General features: G+C 62.0%; 1 protein-coding gene across 4 annotated transcripts in view; it reads right to left on the reverse strand.

Annotated features, from left to right (window-relative positions):
* The window catches only part of LINGO1 (leucine rich repeat and Ig domain containing 1), a 158127-nt gene that overhangs the window by 75357 nt on the left and 60319 nt on the right, over positions 1-22451 (reverse strand). For 3 of the 4 annotated variants that reach the window (XM_055130935.1, XM_055130933.1, XM_055130936.1), the window contains one exon: positions 21166-21214. The gene's annotated coding sequence lies outside the window, so the exon portion shown is untranslated. Of the gene's footprint in view, positions 1-21165; positions 21215-21894; positions 21911-22451 lie in introns of those variants that run through there. The other variant, XM_004611749.2, reaches the window with a different exon arrangement.

A 22451-nucleotide genomic window follows, 5' to 3' on the forward strand; every position in this document is an offset into this window, starting at 1 on the left:
GGAGACAGGGTCCAGGGGAGCCAGGGAGGGGTCTCTGCCCATGTGGGAAGCAGCAGAGGCCACTGTGGGGCCAGGGGAGTGTGGACTGTGTGGGCAGAGGCTGGAAACAGACAAGTGCCCGGACTGAAGGGTCCCACCAAGGGGTCACGCAGCAGGCGGGGGAGGGGGTGGGCGCATGGCCAGGGGCCTGCAGCTAGACTTGGTCCCCTGGGTGGCTGCTGAGGAGGACAGGGGAGGGGGCACGAGGGCGGGGACCCTCGGTGGTCTGAGTGGTGTCCCCGAGTGAGCCCGGGCTGTCCTGTGTCAGGGGGCTAAGAGCCTCCTTGGAGTGTGGGCCCCCAAGGACCCCCTGCCACAGCAGGACATGCTGACAGCAGCTCCGGCCACTGAGAAACCGCACGGGGCAGGGGGTGCTTCTCCCCGGGACTCCCCATCTGAGCATTTGCCGGAGGCTGCCCGATTCTCCCCACAGCGCTCAGGTGGGACAGACACACTGGCCACCCCCACCCCTCTAGCAGGTTTCCTAGGTCCACCTCGAACCCCTGCAGAGTCCTTCCCCTCCACCTCTATCCCCCCCAGAGCAGAAAGAACAACTACCAGGAGCAGGTGGAGCCCTGGTGAGGGAAGGAGCAAGACTGGTGGGCTTCTGAGAAGAGGCAGTTTTCTGCTGCTTTGGGTCTCTTATGTGGGATGGCTGGGTCTACAGTCACCACTATCACCACCCCTACTGGTACGACAGTCTTCTGTGGGGGCAGCAGCAGTTGTAATAGTAGTAACGCAGGCACTGGCTAGGGAAGGCGCTGTTTGGGGCTGTCGTACCCCAATACTGGAGGACCTGAGGCCGAGCTGGCCCCCACCCAGAGAACTGACAGTAGAGCACTGAGAGCTGAGCACTGCCCTGGCATTCCCACCGAGTGGCCCCTCCTGAGTGGGTGGGTGGGGGAAGCTCCAGGGCCAGGCCAGAGGCAGCAAGATCAGAGTCCCTGGGGCCCCGGGCTGCTCTCAGTGCTGGAGTGAGGGTTCCCAGGGAGGCTGCGTGTGCATCCTGGTCCTGCCCCCCCCGCCCGGCCCACTGATGCCAGGCTGCAGGGGAGCAGCTGGGAGGAGAGGCAGGAGACAGCAGCATGGTTGCTCACCTCTGCATCTCCTGCACTGGGAATGGAAAGTCACACCCATGCTGGTCGGGGGTAACAGGGCCGCTTCCGGTCCCAGCACCAGAGGGCCCCCCACAACACCAGGAGCAAGCCCTGAGCAGAGTCACAAGCAGTCACGGCAGTGGCCTTGCTCCCAGCCAATCCGGCTCAATCCCTGGCACCTCATAGGGTCCCGGGAGAACCAACAGATGTGACATGTGAACACAGAGCCAGGAGCAAGCCCCGAGTACTACCGGGTGAGGCCCCAACACAGACCAAAAGAGTAGCCAGACTGGTGGGGGGACGGGCGTTGGAATATGGTCTGACTGAAATCCAATCATGAACAGCTTTGTAAGGGTCTGTCTCACAGTGATTCAGTTAAAAAAAAAAGAGTAGCCAGGTGTGATCCAAGCCCCCACCCCACTCCCCCACAACCCAAATCCCACTGGAAGGGAAGCAGGAAGGGGCTGTTGCCCTGCCCAAGGGACAGATGGGAACTCAGAACTGGACTCACACTTCAGACGGTCCGACCCCGATGGACCAGGAGATGCGAGAGGCGGAAAGAGCCGCAGGGGTGAGTCTGGAGGCCCTTTCACTGGGCAGTTCAAGAAGATGAAGACAAAGAGGCAGGGAGGGTCCCTGCCCCGCCCCACCCTCTCCCCGAGCCTACCCGGAGGAGATGGGCACCTCCTGCTGCCAACAGGGACTTGAGTGTGATCTTTGCATGGGGCAGGGGTGTTGGGATGAGGGCAGGTGAGGAGGGCAGGCTCAGGCCAGAGCCAGAACAAGTCCACCTGGGGCTAAGGCCAATTTTGAACTCGGGAAGGCCAGCTCGTCTGGGGCCTGGGAAGCTGCATTTGAGCACAATCCCGGAACCCGCAGAGCATCCAGCTTGAGAGTTCCACCCTGGGGCACTGGAGTCAGCTGCCCTCCCCCTCCGGTACAGCCACCCTGTATCTTAGCATCACTGTCTTTCCCCTCGGGCCCCAATTCACAACACAGGGTGTCCAAGCCTTTCCCCAGGGGTCTGTGTCTAGCTGGAGGAGGCCCAGAGCGCCCCCTTCCCAGTGCCCAGGGGGAGTCGGGCCCTGTAACAGACCCTGTGTTCCCAACGGCCCAGGTGCCCACACTCCATCCCAGGCGTGCTTGCCTCCTTCACGCCCCCGCTCGCAGAGGGGGCCCTTGGCTGTGTGCAGGCTGAAGCCAGCAAGGTGCCCAGGCTTCCCGATAGCCTCTCCACGAGGCGCGGGTGAGGATATCAGCACCGTTTCCTGGGGGAAACAGAGGCTCAGATGGGAAGAGCTGTGGCCAAGTGGAGGGCGTGGTTTTATTCAGCACTGCGGACAGCTCCTGCCACATGGCTCCAGAACCTGCCTGCGTGAGCACGCTTCCCCAGACGCCCTCCAGGGGCCCAGAGGGGGTAGAGTCAGCTGCAAGGGTCTCCCTGGCTCCCGCACAGCTGTGAGTTGGCACCCCACCTCCTATTTCAACCTCCCTCCTCTGCAGCTCTTTGCTGGGCCCAGCACCAGGGTCGGGCAACCCACTGGCTGGGGCTCAGGGCGATAGAGCCAGGGGGAGCTGGGGAACTCAGGCCCACCGGGTCTCAGATTACCCCCCACACACACTTTCCCGGGGTTTCTCCAACAGCCCTCACCCAGCCTTGGGGGCTCCCCTCAGCCTCCCTTCCCTCCAGCGACTTCACCAACACTCCATCTCTTCTCCCCACTAAATCTTCCTGACGACTCACAAATGGGCAGATTCCTATCGCAGAGACCTGCCTGGGGCTGGCAGAGGGGTCCTGAAGCCGGGAACTGCAGGGCAGGGCTGTTCTCAGGAATAAGCCCTGTTTCCCGCACGCTCCAGGGCGCCCCTCTGCTCAAAAGCTTGAGCCTGGGGGAGCAGGGACACTGGCCGTGGAAAATCAGCTCCTTGGCGTCCGGTCTCCATTCTCCGCACACATACTGGGGGTTCCCTGCTCGGGCCCTCAGTCACCCCCTCTGCAAGGCTGCGTGCCCGGTCTGTAGAGATACTGTGGGGGGACCTCCTTTGCTCCCCTTCCTGGAAACCAGGGAAGAAAATGTCTATGGGGCGGTCTCGGGGGGGTTGGGACAGACACTGGGCCACTCTCCAATCCAGGAAGCACAGGTCCAAATGTCCGCTGACTGCCTTTAGCCCTTTAACAAAGCCTGAGCCTGGGGCCGAGGGGGCTGGGGAAGGCTCTGCCCTAAAAGCACGCTGTCCTGAGCGCCCCCTGGCCCACCCTCAGGCACCCCACTCTCTGGTCAGGGGAAGGCCGAACTCATATCTCAGCCTAGAGGGAAGAGAGAACAAGACTGGGTCAGAGAGATGGTGAAATAATAATGCATATTTAATATTATTATTATTATTATTATTAAATACAGCAGGGAAGGCACTTGCCTTCCACACAGCCAATCCAGATTCTTTCCCCAGCACCACACACGTTCCTCTGAGCACAGCTGGGTGTGGCTCCCCCTGCCAAAGGAAGGGGGGAGGGGGACGTGGCGGTGGGGAAGCTGGGTGGGAAGTGAGCCCAGGGGGCCTGCGGACTGGCTGGTCCCAGGAAGGCCTTCACGCAGCACAGCCTCACCCACAAGGCACCAGGCCCCAGGGCCCCAGCACCCTCGCTGCAGGAGGGTCTTTGGGAACTGGGTGCTGTAGCGAGCTCCTCCTCAGCGGCCGACATGAGGCCCAGAGCAGGTGCTCGGCTACAGAACCCCAGGGAGAAAAACAGCCCTCAGAGGAGTGGGCTGCAGAAAGGCCCCAGCACGCTCCACCAGGACCACCGGGCTGTCGGACCCCGTTCATGCAGGACGCCCTGAGCCCCGGAGCTGCATCACCGGACACGGACCTGTCCCCACAGTGAGCAATCGTAGCCTTGAGGAGAGCGGCCTAGGCCCCATTTTCTAGTGATTTTTTTTCACTTATTATTATCCTCTTCTCTGTGGGGGCAGGGAGGGTAGGCTGTACTCAGGGCTTACTCCTGGCTCTGTGCTCAAGGTCCTGGTGGGACTCGGGTGCCGGGGATCGAACCCGGGTGGGCTCCATGCAAGTCCAGCGCCCTGCCCATGCAACTATCCCCCTGCCCTTTACCTTTATTGTCAATGAGGGTGTCACAACGCCAGTGTTTCTATCCACGTGGCTCACCCTGGTCGGGCTGCTGAGCTAATCTCCCTCCAAACTGGCACATCCACAACCCCGTCTGCTCCTGCCCTCGGGCCACCTCCGCCTGCTGAAGATGCGCCCACCTACTTAGCTGCCGCCAGCCGGGCAGCGTTCCTAGGTCCTACACCCAGCTGCAGCCCCTGCCCACGGCCCCCGCCCCACAGAGTCCCCCCTGCAGAACCAGAAGGAGGAAACTGCAAATGGCTGTGGTTTCTGTCCTGGCATCCCTGCGGGTACAGCTTCTATCCTGGTCCCAATCATCGTCCCTCAGTCCTCCACTTGCAGGGGTCTCCCTGCTCTCCATGACCAGCCAGAAAAGCAGCGGGCACTCCAGGCAGCTGGGGAGCAGGCAAGCCCCACACCCCCAGGCCTCTCCTATGCCTCGAAGGTGCAGTAGCCCCAGAACTCCAATGTTCTCAGAAACTCCCACAACTCAAGCCCCGGACCATAGTATAGTGGGGAGCAAGCTTGCCTTGGACGCGGCTGACCCAGGTTTGATCCAGCAACCCGGATGGTCCCCTGAGCACATCAGGAGTAATTCCTGAGCACAACGCCAGGAGTAAACCATGAACATCGTTGGATGTGGCGCAAAAAAAGAAAAGAAAAGAAAGGAAGGAAGGAAGGAAGGAAGGAAGGAAGGAAGGAAGGAAGGAAGGAAGGAAGGAAGGAAGGAAGGAGAAAGGAAGAAAGAAAGAAAGAAAGAAAGAAAGAAAGAAAGAAAGAAAGAAAGAAAGAAAGAAAGAAAGAAAGAAAGAAAGAAAGAAAGAAAGAAAGAAAGGAGGAAAGAGAGAGAGAGAAAGAAAAGAAGCCAAGAAAGAAATCCCCACAAATCTCTGCTAGGGGCCGGAGCAATAAACAGTATAGCAGATAGGGCATTTTCCTCACATGCAGTCAACTCTGGCACCCTATACGGTCCCCTGAGCCCCTCCAGGAGTGATCCCTGAGCACAAAGCCAGGAGGACGCCCCGAGCACCACTGTGCATGACCCAAAGAAATAAACAAAAAGTAAATAACAAGCGGATTATTTTGGAGTATTGAGGTGTCGGGCCGATGGGCCCGAGTCTCACTGGGAGTGGCCCTTAGCCCTGGACACTCATAGGAGCCAACACCCCAAAACACAAACCCGTCTATGGTTGGGGCCAGGGCTGCTCAGTGCCAGAAGACAAGCCCCAGGCTTCGCCCCCACCCAGCACCACAAAGCCAACACAACCCACTCAGCCCCCACTTCACCCTGCGGAGTCTCTGAGACCGGCCCACCCACCCCTGCACCACCCCCTGCATAAGGCTCCGTGGGTGGCAGGGGTGAGGGGCTTCTGAACCCTTCCTGACCTCTGGTCTCTGTTTTCCCGTGGGGGTGCAGGGATGTTGTTATGATTCCTGCCCCTCACCTCAGTCCCCTTCCAGACCTCAGCTTTGCATTCCCCACCCAGCCTCCTCCTGGCCTCACACGCCCACCTGCAGGGCTGTGCCACCCTCCCTCCCGGCCTGACTCCTCTTGGTGACCTCGCCTGGCCGGGGTGACCAGTACCTGGCTCTCCCACCCTTATGCCTGAAGCTTCCGTCTCAGCCTCAGAGCTGGTCCAACCTCCCACCAGTGCCCATCCCCAGCCTCTGCCACACGTGCCCACCACAAGGAGACCCTCCCCACCACCCTCCTCTGTGTGGCCTCCATGTCCATAGCTATCACACAGCCTGTAGAAAACACAGCCTGTGGCCGGAGCAATAGTACAGTGGGTAGGGCACTTGTCTTGCACACAGCCGGCCTGGTCGAATCTCTGGCATCCCATGTGGGCCCCTGAGTCCTGCCAGGAGTAATTCCCGAGTGCAGGGCCAGGAGTCAGCTCTGAGCATCACTGGATGTGACCCAACAAACAAAAAAAAGCGCCATGGCCCTCTCCCTCCCTGGAAGCTGCCTTCAGAGACTGGGTTCCCTTCCTGGAAAGATCAATCTAGCCCCCTGCTGGGTGCCACAACTGGAATTCAACTCAGCAGCTGAGGGGGAAAGTGAGCCCACTTAGCTGCCCGTGTCCCGGCTCTGCTGCACCAGCTCCTGCCCTCAAAGACATAGCCCCCGCCTTCTCCGCCCATACCCCCTCCGCCTGGCACACTTGCCCCATCCTCCAGATGTGCACGCCCGCCTCCGCCTGCCCACCGCATATTCTAGAAGCCCACCTGCTGCAGCCCAGCTGCCCAGGTCCCTCGGGCCCAGGATGCCGCCTCCTCCAGTGGCCCAATAGGAGTCTCCATTGTCCCCTCTCGGTGGACCCTCAGCCTTCCCCGCTGCACACGCCTAGTCCACTAGCACCCCTCCTTCAAAGATGTCGTGTTTCCAACACAAACACACAATCAGAAGGCTCCAGGTTGTACGATTCTGTTGTACAGAACCTATCCACCGCAGAGGCAGAGGAACACAGAGGGGTGCGAGCAGGGCCAGAAGTAGGGCGGGTGGAGGTTCAGGAAGCTCCTCGAGGGCCTGAGGGGTCTGGGTCTGGCCAGCAGCAGTGGTCACACAAAACACACGCCCAGAACTGTGTGCATGTACAGGCATGCACACATGCACGAGATCACGCAGGCCAGGAGGTCTGAGCGAGGCCCGTGGTGGTGAACACGTCTACTGCCTGGCCGGGGCGGGGCCGGCCACTCAGCCCCCCACACGGAGGACAGCTGCCGGGAGAGGGTCCCTGAAGTGCTTCCCCCGCCCGTAAGATTCCTGTGCCCCCCCAGCCACACCCCTCCATTTCTCTCCACCACAGAACTTCCAGGAAGCAGGAGGGAGGCCCCCGCCCTGGGCTTCCCCAGTGGTCGGTGAGGGCCGCCTCGGTGTCTCCGTCTCGCCCACCCGCACCCACCAGAGGGCTCCCTCTTCCTCTCGGCCCCTCCCCGCCTTTCCTCGCTCCTCCAGACACACCCCAGGGCTGTCCTGTCTCAACACCAGCTCCGCTCCTGATGGCAGCAGGGCGCCCCCCTCCACCGCCCCCCACTGCCCGCAGCCCAGCTCTGCCCAAGCACTGGCCCAGGCGCCCACACTAGTGGAAACTTGCTCAAAGACCTGGCCCCACCCAGAACCCCCACTGTCCCCCACCTCAGGAGACACCCTAGGGAGCCCACTGGCCTCCACCCTGCCTTTCCTGTCTTGCCTCCACCCTAGCATGACCCCCAGACCCCATCTCCCTCGTCTCCACACAATGGGGTCCTGGGGTGAATGGGCAGTGGGGGCAGGGGCAGACGGACATTGTTGGGATAAATGGACAGTGCAGGGACAGATGGGCAGTGGGAGATACATGGGCACTGAGGGATAGATGGGCACTGAGAAGACAGACGGGCACTAAGGGGAGATACATGGGCACTGAGGGAATAGATGGGCACTGAGGGGATAGATGGGCACTGAGGGGATAGATGGGCACTGAGGGGATAGACGGGCACTGAGGGGAGATACATGGGCACTGAGGGAATAGATGGGCACTGAGGGGATAGATGGGCACTAAGGGGATAGATGGGCACTAAGGGGATAGACGGGCACTGAGGGGATAGATGGGCACTGAGGGGACAGATGGACACTGAGGGGGATAGATGGGCACTGAGGGGACAGATGGACACTGAAGGGGATAAATGGGCACTGAGGGGATAGATGAACACTGAGGGGACAGATGTACACTGAAGGGGATAAATGGACACTGAGGGGATAGATGGACACTGAAGGGGTAGATGGGCACTGAGGGGATAGATGGACACTAAGGGGGTAGATGGGCACTGAGGGGACAGATCTGCATGGGGGGGATAGATGGGCGGTGGGGGGCAGATGGCAGTGTGACGAGGCGGGCAGGGAGGGGCTTTAGGGCCATGTTGGGCCTGGATGGCCACTGCCTCTTCCCAGGAATCGGGAGCGGATGTGGGAGTGGCGGCCACTCCTGAGTGTCTGTGAACACCCACGCAGCCCCTCCCCCAAACAGCAGCTGACACCAGAGGGCTCGGCGGCACACTCACCCCCCATGTCCCTCTGGGAGCTGCTCTGGCCCTGAGGAGACACCAGCTGGATCATGCTGGGTCGCGCCCTGGCAGAGCCGAACGTTCCAGAGTCTGGAGCCCACAGGTCTGGGCTGCAAGTATCACCCTGACGGCCAGAGCAGGCGGCCACGGTCACACGGGGACCATCGGGCTCAAAGCGCGAGGAGACAGTGCCGCCTGCTCTCGGCGGCCCTTCCTGCAGCACCTGGGCAGGCCAAGGTGAGGCTGGGGGGTGACTCACGACGACTGGGGTCGGCTCAGCCTGAAGATCCTTTGGGACAGTGACCCTCCAGAAATAGGCCTCGGGAGTAGTGAGCTCCTCGTCCCCAGAGGCATGCAAGCAGGTTTGGGTCAGCCGTCCTTCTTCAGCCTTGCAGGGCTGGGACTGGAGCGTCAGAGTCAAACAGACACGGGCGCCAGCCCTGCCCCTTACCCCGACAGCCCCCAGGCAGGAGAGCTCCTCTCTCCCGAAGAGATAAGGAGGCCGGTGTGCAGTAGGTGCCTCCTGCTCTCCTGCCCCGTGCTCCTCTGAACCAGTGTGAGCACCTCCAATCAGGCCGACACACTCCAAATAGTCTCCTGCCAGGCCCCCCACAGGAGCTGTGGTCCACCCTCCTCTCTGCCTGGCTGAGATCTAGAACAGGTGTCGCCTCCTCCAGGAAGTCAATCCTGACTGCTCACCTGGATGTGAGGCTCCTCCATACTTGAAGACTGTAGCCCATGCCATGTACTGGAGCTGGAGTTTCTTGGGTGGGGGCACCTGCTGCACCCCAGTGTGTCCTGGCCCGCGGCAGGGGTGTGTGTGTGAGCATGCTGGGGGGTGTGCACCCAAATACATATGGTAGGTACTGGGGAGCACTTGTGAGGAGTCAAGGGCTTTATAAGCAAATGATTCCTCTAAGCCACACAACGGAGCTCTGAGCGGGGCACTTTTCTAGCCTGCTTCACAGGTCGGGGAATGGAGGTCCAGAGAGGTTAAGTGACTTATCCAGGGTCACAGGGCAGGAGCTGCAAGAATGCTGTCCACCTTTGCTCTTCAGTCTGTCCTACATGCTAAACCAGACCCAGGCCCACCCTCTGCTAAGGTGGGGCCTGGGGGCTCAGGGACCGGTCTTCCCCTGGGTCTCCAGGGCAAACCGGGGCAGAGCTGGGTCAGCATCCAGGCCGCCAGAGTTGCCGACACACATTTCTCACGTGACTCAGCGTCCCCTCCACAGCCCCCTGTCCCAGGCATCACCTCTACTCATACCTGCTTGGAGTGGGACAGAAATAAAGATGAGGAGAAAGAGGGGCAAGGCAGGCGGGAGTGAGAGAGGCCAGGACGAGAGAGGGGCGGGTGGGAGCAGGAGGGAGCCAGAGGTGTGAGCTGAGCCCCGGGGTGCTGGGGAGAGGTGCGCAGCCAGGCGGGGGTTAACTCCCCGCCGTGGAGCAGAAAATGAGGTTCCAGTTATTAGTTGATTTATTGCTCTGTCCTCAATCTGCGCTCAGGTCCTGGAAGGAAATGTTCCACTCGAAAGCATTAAGCGTCTTCAAAGAGCAGCGGCATTAAAAATTGAAATCATAAAACAGACACGTAAATACAGTGGAGGTGAGCGGGGGCAGCCCCCAGGCAGACGGGAGGCGGGGGCGGCCGGCCGGGGTCCCAGCTGGTCCGCGGGGCTGCCTCATGCTCGCGGATCAGCCGTCAGCCCTGTCTGCTGAGCGCGGGTGTTCCTGCCCAGAAGCCGTGCCCCAGCCTGGCTCGAGGCCCGGGCCCCCTGCACTCGCGCCCCACAACTCAGGCTGGGAAGGCCCTGACGTATCTGCCACGCGGCTCGCGCTCAGCAGACAAGGTGGGGAGCAGGAGCAGACAGATGGATGGGGGCCGGGCTGCTTACTGGGCACAGACATGGGGAGGGGGAGGGGGTTTGCAGGGACAAGGAGCAGCTCCTGCAGGCACCCTGAAGATGGGCCAGACGCCCCACTGAGCTTCGGGCTCCACACAGGGCCCACAACCACAGTGTGTGTGTGTGTGTGTGTCCGTGTGTCTGTGAGGCCTGGGGGGGTCGATGAGCTCAGTGTAGGGTCAAGGCTAGACCACACCCAGAGTTGCTGCCGTCCCTCCCTCTGAGCAGGGGCCCCAGCCCGGCCTGGGCTCGCCTCCGTCCACTCAGGCACACAGACGGCCGCCCTGTCCTCGCTCCTCCCTCGGGCCAGATACTGCGGGGACGGCGAGATTCCATGTCACATGTGTTCACCAATCACCCACACCAGGCACAGGCACTGCTGCTTGACAGTGCTTGACAGTGACCACATGTGTCAACATCCTCACACACACCTGGGCAACCCATGTGCATGTGTGTTCCTGTGCCAGACATCCAGCAGCAGAGTGCCCACACAAATATAGGAGTGCGCACCCGTGACACAGGCAAGTGCCCCCCACACAGAGACACACACAGACACACACAGACACACACAGATACACATACAAAGAGAAACACACAGACGGAGACATACACAGACACACAGAGACACACACACAAACACAGACACACACAGAGACACAAACAGATACAGAGACACACATACACTTAGAGACACACAGACACACATAGATACACACAGACACACACACATTCACATACACAGAGAAACACACAGACACGGAGACATACACAGACACACACAGACACAGATACACAGAGACACACAAACAGATACAGAGACACACACAGACACACACAGACACAGAGACACACACAGACACAGAGACACACAGAGACACACACAGAGACACACACAGATACAGAGACACTGACACACATAGACACATGGCCAGACTCAGCAACACACACAGACACACACAGATATACACAGACACACACATTCACACAAATACACAAACACATAGACAACACAAACATGATGAGGCCCACCCACCTTTACAGATAAGCCCCAGGACCTGGGCAGGGTCTGTCTCAGGACCAGGCAGAGGTGGGAAATGTGAGCTGCTGGGGGTCCCTGGGAATGGGAGAGGGTGTGTCCCTTGCCCTCATCCCCTCACATCAGCAGCCTCGCTTTATCAGGGGCCTACAGCGTCCCTGGCCTCCGTCAGTGCCAGGACCCCCCCACCCCCCAGCCCCTTTCCCGAGAGTGCCTTCCCTTAATTGGGCTCATTAATGACCCTGTGCCTTGCAGCGCAATGGTGACAAGCAGCAATCAGGGATTAAGCAGTGTTTCACCATCCCGCGGACTCAGCAGCGGACACCCCATGCTCCCCTGCCCCAGGGGCGGGCCCTGAGGCCTGCCAGCTGCCTCCTGGCCAGCCCAGTGCCCGCCCCACAGCCCGCCTGTTGGAATCTGCGTGAAGACTCATAAATTGCTGAGAAAGGGCCTCCTTGGCGGTGCAGCAGAAGGTTAGCGCGCTTAAAGGGAGCAGAGGAACTGTTTTTATTAATCACAACTGCGATAAAGAAAGCATTTTAATTAACATAATTATCCCGATCGAGAGAGCCCTCCTCAGCCACGGACGCCTCCCCCGCTGGAGACACAGCTGCCAGTCAGGAGCCAGGAGAGTGAGGCGGTCCTCACGGCACCGGACCCCCGCCCCCCGCACCCCCCCAACTGCCCTCTGTACCCTGACCCGCCCCGCGCCCAGCTTCATAGGCCAGAAAGCCCCTCCCTGCTCACAGGACACCCCGTTCCTCCTCTCCCCTGCTTCATCCTCCGGACAAGGTGCCCTCCACCCCGCACCCCTGCAGGGCCTTCCCCGGGTCAGCAGGCCTGGAGGGAAGAACAGGGAGAGAGCAGACAGCAGTGGGGGCCCCAACCCTGGCCCCTGCGCCTGGGCACTCACATTCACCCCGACACCACCTCCTGCCCCTATTTATGCCGTCCCAGCCCATGCCCCTGTAACAGCCGGAAACCCGTTGGTGCCCACAATCTCAGTGTAAGACCCTCCCTCCATAGCCTCAGGGAGGCCTGACCCCGACTTCCAACTGCATCTCCAGCACCTGCCGACATGCTCCGCTCCTTGTCTCTCCCCCTTGAGCTCCTACCACAAGACCTTTATACTGGCCATTTCCTCAGCCTGCTGATCCATCCCTGTGCCCATGCCTCCCACCTCTTCAGGCCCATCTCCTCCAGGAAGCCCTCCTTGCTCTCCTGCAGGGCAGATCTGTCCCCGGGTGGTCCACACATGACACGGCTGTGATTCATCACCCTGCTTTAAAGGCCTCCGTTCAGCCAGAACCTCCCAGAAGCAGCCAGACTTTGTGCCGTGTGTCAGATCATTTGCTTGTATCCTTTCGACTGTGGCGTCCCCCGTGTCCAGGGCAGTGCTTGGAGTGGGGTGTGCACGGAAGGACCACGGGGGGCAGGAAGGGGGGAGGAAGGAAGAAACCAGCCCAGGGCACCCCTGGGTCATAGTGCAGCCTGAGGCCTTTCAAGGAGGAGGTGGGGAAGCCCCAGGGGTCTCTGCTGCATTCCAGGCCCTGTCCCGGGGGCTTCCCCCCTCACCCATACTGCAGAGAGGAACACTAAGGCCCAGGCTACTGAGAGGCCTGGAGGTGCCTGTAGCTGGGTGCGGACAGGAGGAATCAGATGCAGCCCGTGGGGGTCCCATCTCAGGCAGACTCGGGGTGTGTGACTGGGGGCCTCTGCCCCCATCCCTGGCATGGAGCTTCGCTTCTCCATCTGTGAATGGGCAGCCCCAGGCACTACCCTCTCTGCTCCCTCCCTCTGTGGCACCCTGGGCCTTCAGCCCCGCACCCCACCCTGCCGAGATGCTCAGAGCACCTGCGCCCTCCAAGCAGGGAGGCCGGGTGCTGGCGGCCCACCCCCCACCCCCAAACACCTGCCGGGCGATGCCTGCGTAGGTGACACCACGGATGCATTTCACCTCGAAGGCTGCCGTTTCCTCTCTGAAAAGGTGCCTGGTGGTTGGTCTGATTTTTTTTTTAAATACATCTTAAATAGGAGCTGCAAAGTGTTATCGGCGTGGCTTAATGGCTTGTGAACACCCCGGTGAGGCTCGGGGCTGACCTGGCTGGGCGGGAGTGTGCCCCCGCCAGCACGAGCTGGCCTCCCGCGCTGCACTCATGCCCAGCTGTGCCAAGAGGAGCCTCTGGCCACACTGGTTGTTGCCAGGGGCCAGGAGCCAGTCCCGTGTCCATGAAACTCAGACGGGGGCCCCTGGGCATACTTGGCCACTCTCAGGGGGTGGGCAGGGTGAGCCTGGCTCTGCCTAGCAATGCAAGAGGCCCTTGGCAGCTGGGTGAGCTGGGTGCAAATCCCTTCTTGTCCTCTTGCAGCTGGGTGACCTCCAGCAGTGACCCACCCTCTGGGCAACAGTGCTCACTCCTCCCGAGAGGCTATTCTGGGGCGTGAACTGGGTCCTAATGAACCCGTGTCAAGTCGCACTTGGCTCTGCAGGTGTGATAATGACATTACGGTCATGATTTTCTGAAGGGCCCTTCGCCGTACCTCCCTGGATACAGCTGGACACGGTCAGAATGGCCAGCAGCGGCTACCAGCTGCTACACAGGCACCAACGCTGATCGGCGGGAACTCAGGGATCCGAAGACTGGTCCCCACTGCTGCAGGATTTCCAGTCCCAGCCCGGCCCCCACACTAACCCAGGGGTGCCCTCTCAGAGCCCCAGAAACCAGGGGGTGCGGAGCTGCAAGATCCAGAGACAGGAGCCCAGCACTCACCCTGTACACAGCCAGACTATGTCTAATCGCCAGCACCCCGAATGGTCCCCAGGCCCCACCATGAGTGATCCCTAAGCACAGAGCCAGGAGTAAGAGCCAGGAGTAAGCCTGAGCACTTCTGGGTGTGGCCCAAAACAAACCAACAACAAAATCCCTCCCCAAAAAACCCAAACTAAAGAAAAAGGCTAACAGGCAATGAGGAGCTGGAGGTGGGGGGCCAGGGGGCGGCACCCTTAGCCTGGCGACTCTCCTGGCTGTGTCTGGGCCTACCCAGCACACGCCAACAGGACATGACAGGAGAGACAAGGGCGTCGTTCTGCACGAGGGCTGACCTGGAGGACATTACCCCTCTCAGGCCACACTCATAGCCACATGGAAGCCACACACCTCCCATGGACCTGGGCGGGAGCTTTAGCTGGGGGTTGCTCCCCACTATCTCGGGGCTTACTCGGGAATCACTCCCTGCAGGGCTCAGGAGACCTTATGGGATGCCGGGATGGAGTCCCCGTTGGCGACGGGCAAGGGAAGTGCCCCCCGGTGACCTAGACCCCCAGCCTGATTTCCTCTTGGTTTTTATGTGGAGGCCACACCCAGCAGCGTGGGGGCAGGATGGGGGTTCGGGGCCATTCCCAACAGAGCTCAGCGTGACACCAACCCGTGACACGATACAGGGGCCACCAGGCCACACACAGAGGAGCTGGGCTGGAGGGGGCACTTGCCGTGAACTCGGGTCTCAGGACTCACGTGAACCATCTCTCGGGCCCTAAACCGACACGGTACCCACACAGCCTCCGAAAGCAGGGCAGAGGGAAGAGAGGGCCGGGGGAAACGGCGCTGGCATCCCACCAGGATGAAGGCAGAGGGGGCTCAGCTATCCTGCAGCCCACCTTCAACCTCAGCACCACCACCCGGGGAAGTGGCACCCCCAAAGTCACATGCAGCAGGACCGAGCCACATGCTAAGCACGTGGGGAGACGCAGCCCTCCGCCCCGGGGAGCAGGGAGCCCTCCTGGGCCCATCCCTACACCCGCGAGGTGGGGGAGACTCCCGCCCGCCCCCCACGGCTGGGGGAGGCAGCAGCGCCCCCCTGGTCCCAAAAGGAGCCCAGGCGGCAGTGAGGTAAGTCGGGGCGCGGGGGCGGAGGCGAGAGCAGGAGACAGTCTCGGCTGGGGCCGGGCGTGGTGATATTTTCCCCGGGTTGTATTTTTAGATGGACTACTTTCTCTCCCCTCCCCCTACCGCGGGAGGAGGAAGGACACAAATAGCCGGGGTGCGCGTCTGCACCGCTATATATAGGGGCACCCAGCGTGCGCCCACTCGCAGCCCTTCGCAGGAGCTGGGGGTGGGGGTCCTTCTGTGTTGGTGCCACAGGGGTCTATGCTGCCGCACGGACGCCCCCCAAGGCCGCCCTCACCTCAGCACACCTGCACACAGCCTCGGCACCTAACCAGTCACCCCCTGCACTCGTCCAGGTTTATTTGGGGGGAGGGGGCACATTTGGAAGGTCCGGGGCCCCCAAACAAGCCAGAGGTAGGGACGAGAAAGACAGAGGGCCTGACAGGGCCTCTGTGGCCTGCACCGCAAGGCTGCTCTAGAGCTGGGGTCAACTTTGGCCCCCTTGAGCTCGGAGTTGGTGGAGGCCTGAGTCCCTTTAGCACCTGGGGTGACTCATGGCAAATAAAAACATACCCGGTTCCGTTGTCCTGGTGCACAGGGGGAAACGGAGGCTGGGGATTAGCTGGGCCAGAGCTGTGTCTCCTCCCCAGCGCGGGGCCCTGTCCCTGACCAGGCTGTCCCCTCCCTGTCCTTGTCCAGCCAGGCCTGATGTGACAGGCTGAGTTGAAAGGGACATTTCAGGGCTCTGCCACTGCCGGTGGCTGTGAGTACCGCCCCCCACCACTACACAGCCCCGGGGCCTGCCTGAGGCCTGACCCCAAGCCTCCTCCTGGGGGCCGCACAGTCTGATGGTGACTGCCGAAGGGAGGGTGCCTCCTGCTCTCTGGCCCCCCTCTAGCTGGGGGTTCACATAGAGCTGATGGAGCCCCGAGGCGTCCCCTCCCCAGCTGAGTGACCTCGAGCACTGCTCTCTCCCTCTCCCTCCCTCTCCCTCCCTCTCTCCCTCTCCCACCCTCTCCTCTCTCCTTCTCTCTCCCTCTCCCTCTCTCTTCCTCCCTCTCTGTCCCACCCTCTCCTCTCTCCCTCTCTCCCACCCTCTCCTCTCTCCTTCTCTCTCCCTCTGTCCCACCCTCTCCTCCTCTCTTCCCTTCTCTCTCCCTCTCTCCCACCCGCTCCTCTCTTCTCTCTCCCTCTCTCTGCTTTTCTCTCCCTCTCCCACCCTCTCCCTCCCTCTCCCTCCCTCTCTCTTCCTCCCCTTTTCTCTCCCTCTCTTCCCCATCCTCTCCCTCTCTCATTCTCTCCCCCTCTCTCCTCCCTCCTCTCTCCTCTCTCCCACCCTCTCCCTTTCTCTTCCTCTCTCCCCTCTCCCTTTCTCTCCCCCACCCTCTCCTACTCTCTTCCCTTCTCTCTCCCTCTCTCCCACGCTCTCCTTCTCTCTTCCCTTCTCTCTCCCTCTCTCCCACCATCTCCTCTCTTCTTCTCTCTCCCTCTCTCTCTGCTTTTCTCTCCCTCTCCCACCCTTTCCCTCCCTCTCTCTCCCTTCCTCTCTCCCCTTTTCTCTCCCTCTCTTCCCCATCCTCTCCCTCTCTCTCATTCTCTCCCCCCTCCTCCCTCTCTCCTTCTCTCTCCCACCCTCTCCCTTTCTCTTCCTCTCTCTCCCCTCTCTCTTTCTCCCTCCCCTCTCTCCCTTTCTCCCTCTTTCTCCCTCCCCTCTCTCCCTTTCTCCCTCTTTCTCCCTCCCCTCTCTCCCTTTCTCCCTCTTTCTCCCTCCTCCCTCCCTCTCTCCTTTCCTTCCACCCCCTCTTGATTTTGATCACACCCCACAGTACTCAGGAACTACTCCCGGATCAGTGCTCAGGGGACCATGTGGTCCCAGGAATCCTTCGCATCCTGGCCAGACCATGCCCCAGCACCCCAGGGAGGTTCCATGCCTGGAACTGACCAGCCCCCCTAGTCCAGACCAGGCCCCAGATCCCTGTCCCCCAAAGCCTGCACTCTGTGGGGTACAGGGAAGGCTGGATGGGTGGGAGCCATCCCCACTGGCACCCTGGCCAGCCCAGCCCTGGAGGAAAAGCTCTGCCCTTCCGACTTGGCGCCACGGCCAGGCCCAGGCGAGCCCCAGCCTCCCCAGAGCCGCGAGGCCAGGAAGGAACATACTGGCCGCTCAGCTCCCGGCTGCGGGCTGGAAGGGGTATCTCTGTGCAGGTCTTCTCACAGCAGACCAGACTCTGGAGGTGGGGCAGGGGGTTGCAGCTGGATCAAACCCCAGCTCAGGGCCCCCCATTCCCACTGCTCACCGGGCCTTGGGTCCAGGTGGGAAGGACAAGAACCACTGGGCAGCGGGCAGGTCCTCGCTCAGCAGCCCTGGGGCTCCAGCTGTCCACCCCACGCGGCCACGGGGGCGACTCGGCCAACGAGCTGTGACCCAGCGGCACTGTGGGTAAGCCTGCCGAGTCCCAGCACCCCCACCCGCCCCCCTGGGCCCCCTCCTCACCCTGCCACACTGCCCCTGGCTCTATTTCCCTTCCACCTGTCCGCAGGAAGCTCCAGGCCCCATCCTCAGCCCGGACTCAGACCCTGAGTGCTCCCTGAGGGTCTTCCTCCAATTTCACCCCATTTTCCATGACCTGGATTGAGCCTGTTTGCTGGAGGGAGGTGGGAGGCAGGAGTGCAACCACACCCAGTGGTGCTCAGGGCTCACTCCCTTCGCACTAGGGCTGGCCTTACCCTGCACAATCCCCCGGCTCCGCCCCCTGCATCGGTCTGCGCATGCGCGGACGCTGGGCATCTCCCTCGGCTGGACACACCAGGGGCCATAAACGCACGGTCAATGCGTACGTGACCAAAACAAAGACACAAAGAAGGACTGTCCTTGCACACATACGTGGCGGCTCCTCAGGCCATGAAAGCCCAGGCCCCGGGGTCTGGAGAAGGGGTAAGGGGGCAGGCAGGACCCAGCCCGTCCCTCTGGACTCTGGCCTTGCGCTGGACATGGTCCTCGGCAGCCAGGCGGCCCGTCCATTCTCCAGCGCCCAGGAGGGCTGCTCTCCCGCTCTCCTCCCCACGCTGGAAAACGGGGGCACGGGGAGCCTGTGCACCTGCCCGGGTCTCCCGGCTGGAAGGTTCTGGAGTCGGGCTCGCGCCAGGCTGAGTTTCTTAGGACTGCTCGCGCTGCTCAGGTCTCCAAAGGGCCTCCAACAAGGGGTGCCCAGGGACACCCCGCCGGAGACGAGGCCCCCCAGCACCCAGGTCAAGGGCGGGGCTGAGCCCCCACCCCCGTCTCTGCCCTGCAGGACAGCACCCCCCCACCCCCGACTCCCAGGCCGCCACAGGCCTGGCATGCAGCAGCCGGTGTCCCGTGCTCCCAGCATCTTCCCAGCAGCCATCTGAGGAGGCGACTCTCCACGTGGGGACAGTGGAGCCCAGAGAGGGGCGGAGAGGGGCTCCGAGTCACATAACCAGGCAAATGCTGGGGTCAGGCGCAGAAGGCGCAGCTCTCAGCGCTCCCCTGCGCAGCCAAGCCCCAGCAGCGCGGACCCGGGACTGGACTGCAGGGAGGAGGCAGAGGGCGGCGGGTAGGGCCCTCGCTCACAGAGGAGAGACGCAAAGACACGGAGCCAAGTCCAAAGCAGCAATTCCAGAGGAGAGCTCAGCGGGAGGGACCGCTCCGGGGCTGACTGTGGGCACAGGAGCTGCCCCCAGCAGCGCGGGGAGTGACCTCAAGCGCTGAGCCAGGAGTGGACGGCGTGGCACTGCGGGGGGGGGGGGGGGGGCGGGGCTAAAACTAAAATAAAGAATAAAGTTGAAAATGAAGTCCCTAATCAGAGAGTGAGCACTGGGCCCTGCGCCAGAACCGGAGCCCTGGGCCGCTGGACTGAGAGCAAAGCAGCCCCCAGGGCCAGACCTGGGACCCTGCAGCGAGAACCTGGGGAAGGCGGGGTAGAGTGGGTGGGACGGGTGGGGTGGGTGGAGCGGGTGGGATGCAGTAGGCTGGGGTGGGGTGGGGTGCAGTGGGGTGAGGTGAGGGGAGGTGCAGTGGGCAGGGTGGGGTGGGGTGGGATGGGGTGGGGAGCAGTGGGTTGGGGTGGAGCGGGGTGCAGTGGGGTGGGGTCTTCCGGAAGTCCCGGAACAAGGCAGCCCCGCCCACTCTCCCCTTCACCCAGAGCAGCTCATTGGCCAGGGCTGACCACGCCTCGTGCCCAGGTGTCGCTCCTCCCCCGCCCCCCACGGATGCGACTGCCCAGGTTTCCCAGGCGCTGTCCAGCACGGCTTTCCGGCCATCCGGAACAGGCCGGGTGCCCCCCTCAGCCACTGCGTGCGAATAGGGCTGCCCTGGCAGGGTCAGCCCAGCTGCGGGGCCCTCTGCCCGCCAGCCCGTCAGCCAGGCCCGCCCCCTCGGCCCGCCCAGGGACCGCAGCTGGGGGCAGGGTCTGGGGGGCCTCCAAGGGGCAGAGACTGAGCAGGGGCACCCGGGCGAGGCCAGGAAGCAGGGCTGCCCCAGAGAGGGACCCGCTGCTGGGCCCCCAACTGCACCACCAGCCCTGCCCACAGGCACTTCCGCCCCAGACAGACACCGCCCCCCCAGCCCCACCCCCAGTGACTCAGCCGCACCCTGCCCGACCTGGTTCTCTGGAGGCAGATCCCAGCTCCTGGAGACCCGCCAGGCGACAAGAGTGCCAAGTCCGTGGTTTGCATCACGTCCCTCCCGGTGGGGGCCCCCAGACTGGGAGGCAATGTGCAGCGTGGGGGGCCGTGACGGAGGGATTTGTAACCTGGGGGCTGGGGGTGGATCTGTGATGAACCACCTCAGTCATCAGAGTTGTTCCTACCTCCTCGGCTGGTAGGCAGGGGACAGACTGCTCTGTCTCGTGGGGTAAAGATAAGATAAATGAGCTAATTAACTGCAAAAGAAAAGGCTTCCTGTCGACTTGAAAGAGGCGATCAACCATGGCAAATTAATAAGAATGAGCACCCCCTCTTCCAGGCAGTCTGCCTGGATTGGGTCCACTGGGTGCAGTTCCTCCTGGCTGCTCTGGCAGACTGTGCTGGCTTTGGCAGACAGGTCTGAGCTACCAAGGGCTGCACTGCTCCAGTCCTTAGATTCTGTGGACTCCTCCCAATGACATGCCTCACCCCTGCGGGCTCACGCACAGCCACGCACCAGGAACTCGTCCCTGTGGCAAAGGCACTGAGGTGCATGTGAGCCTTTACCTGGGAGGAGCACAGACAGAACAGGCTGGGCGTGGACGCAGCCCATGAACCGGTAGGCTGACCACCTGGCAGCCTTGTCCTGCCGGGTGGGGGAGGATGGGGGGGCCCACGCCCCTCGCTGCTCCCCTCCCACCTCACCAGGGGCAGGCACTGCTGCAGACAGCTTGGGGGAGGGGGCAGGCTGCCACCTCCCCCACTTCACACCCTCCTGCTCCCTCCTGAGCAAGGAGGCGAGGCTGACTCAGCAGACACACTCAGGGGGGCCCCCTGACGCCAAATTAGAGCCAGAAACCCTCCTCAAAACCATCCACTCAGCAAAGCTCCTCGGAGCCGGAGCCGAGTCCGAGGAGACACAAGAAGCCAGCCAGGAGGGGTCTGTGGGCCCGGTGGGAGGGCAGGACGCAGGGCCTTGTCCCGGCCCCCGGTCCCCCACTGCAAGCCTCATCACCATGGTGGTCTCCTAAACGCACACACAATCGGCGAGTCAGGCCACCACCCAGACCTCCTGCAGTCTCGAGGGTCGCCCTGGCCAGCCCCCATGGCAATGCCCCTCCCCCCAACTCTGCCTCCTCCTTCCCTGCACCTGTGTCTGCCCGGTGCCTCCAGAAGCCCTGAAGGTGCACCCCAGAGCCCCGAAACCACCAGACCAATGGGCCACCCTCTTCCGTCCCGCCCAGAACTGCCCCCCAAATCGCAGCCACACGCCATGCACGGGCATGGCTGGAGGAGAGAGAGGCAGAGAGGAGGCCGGGCAAAGGACAGAGCCCCCCCACCCCACGCCTCCTCGCGACCCCACCTCCCCACCAGCCGACTCGGCTTCTTACCTCACTGGGTGCCAGCCAGCAGGGCTCCGGGGGCTCTTCAGCGGGACCCCTGCAGAGAGACAGCGGGAGTGGTGAGAGGACAGGCAGGCCTAGTGCTGGACCAGAGGAAGCCGGGGGCTCCGGGAGGGACACGCGCTCCGGCCTCGCTAGGCCCGTGGGCACCGCGGGCAGCTGCTGACCCATCAGCGGACATTCTGCTGGACACTGGGCCAAAACCCTGCCCAGGCCCGCAGCCCGCCCACTCCCCCTCCGCCTGAGACCCGGGTCTGACTCAGCCGGGCTTTGTCGCTGCACAGCGTGACCAAGGCTGGCTGGGTCACAGTGGGGGCCGGCCCCCTCGCTCTGCCTTGATTTCCCCAGCAGTAGCCACACACACACACTTCAAAGTCACCCAGGCACTGATGCCGCAAATCTGGGGCAGGGCCCACGGCCTGGTGGCCTGGCGTTTCCGACCTGCTCCCAGATAGTGAGGAGCTGAGCACTCCGTGGAGAGCTACGGCAAGTCCCTCCCTGCACATCCAGGATCTCAGGAAAGCCATATGGAAATCAGGATGACCGTGCTCACACGTGCATGCATGCACACACACATGCACACGCTGCTGACTCAGAGCCACCAACGTGGGACAGCTGGCTTTTGAACCACAGAAGCACCGTGGGCTGGTGTAATCTTAGAAGGCTCCCTGGAGGAGGGGACATTTAAGTGTCCACTTTTGGACACCATCATCCTACCAGACACGGAGTCCATAAAGCTTTCTCTTGTTAAGAGCTCTGAGCACACTGTCTGTAGAGTGAGCATGTGGTCTCTCTCTCTTGGTTCTCGCCACCCTGCAGAACAAAAAGGTGAGCATGTGTGCACGTGCGCGCGCGCACACACACAGAACACAGCCTCTGGGCGGATGCATCACAGTCCTCACAGAGCGAGAGGCTCTGGAGACCTCCCCCGACAGCACTCCAAGATCACAGCCCTCCCCGTGCCCCCTGCCGGGCCGAGCACTTTACGTAAGAGCTCATTTAATTCCCCTGACAAGCCCCCCAGTGCGGGCTGCCACGCCGGGTCCACTGTCACCTGCAGGGTGGGGGCACGGGCTGAGACATGAAGAGCGCTGCAGGGGGCTTCCCACGTGGGCAGACCCTGGGCAGATCCCTCCCTTGATGCGTGAGAAGGAAGGTCACAGGTTTTATTTCAGACACAGCCAGAAAAATAACCCCGTCTCTGGCACATGGTCAGTGTGCCCCAAGGCCGCGCCAGGGCTTCCTGCTGTGCACGGGATGCTCAGGCAGAAGGT

This window comes from Sorex araneus, chromosome 3, assembly GCF_027595985.1.
Source record: "Sorex araneus isolate mSorAra2 chromosome 3, mSorAra2.pri, whole genome shotgun sequence".
Classification (NCBI taxonomy): Eukaryota; Metazoa; Chordata; class Mammalia; order Eulipotyphla; family Soricidae; genus Sorex; species Sorex araneus.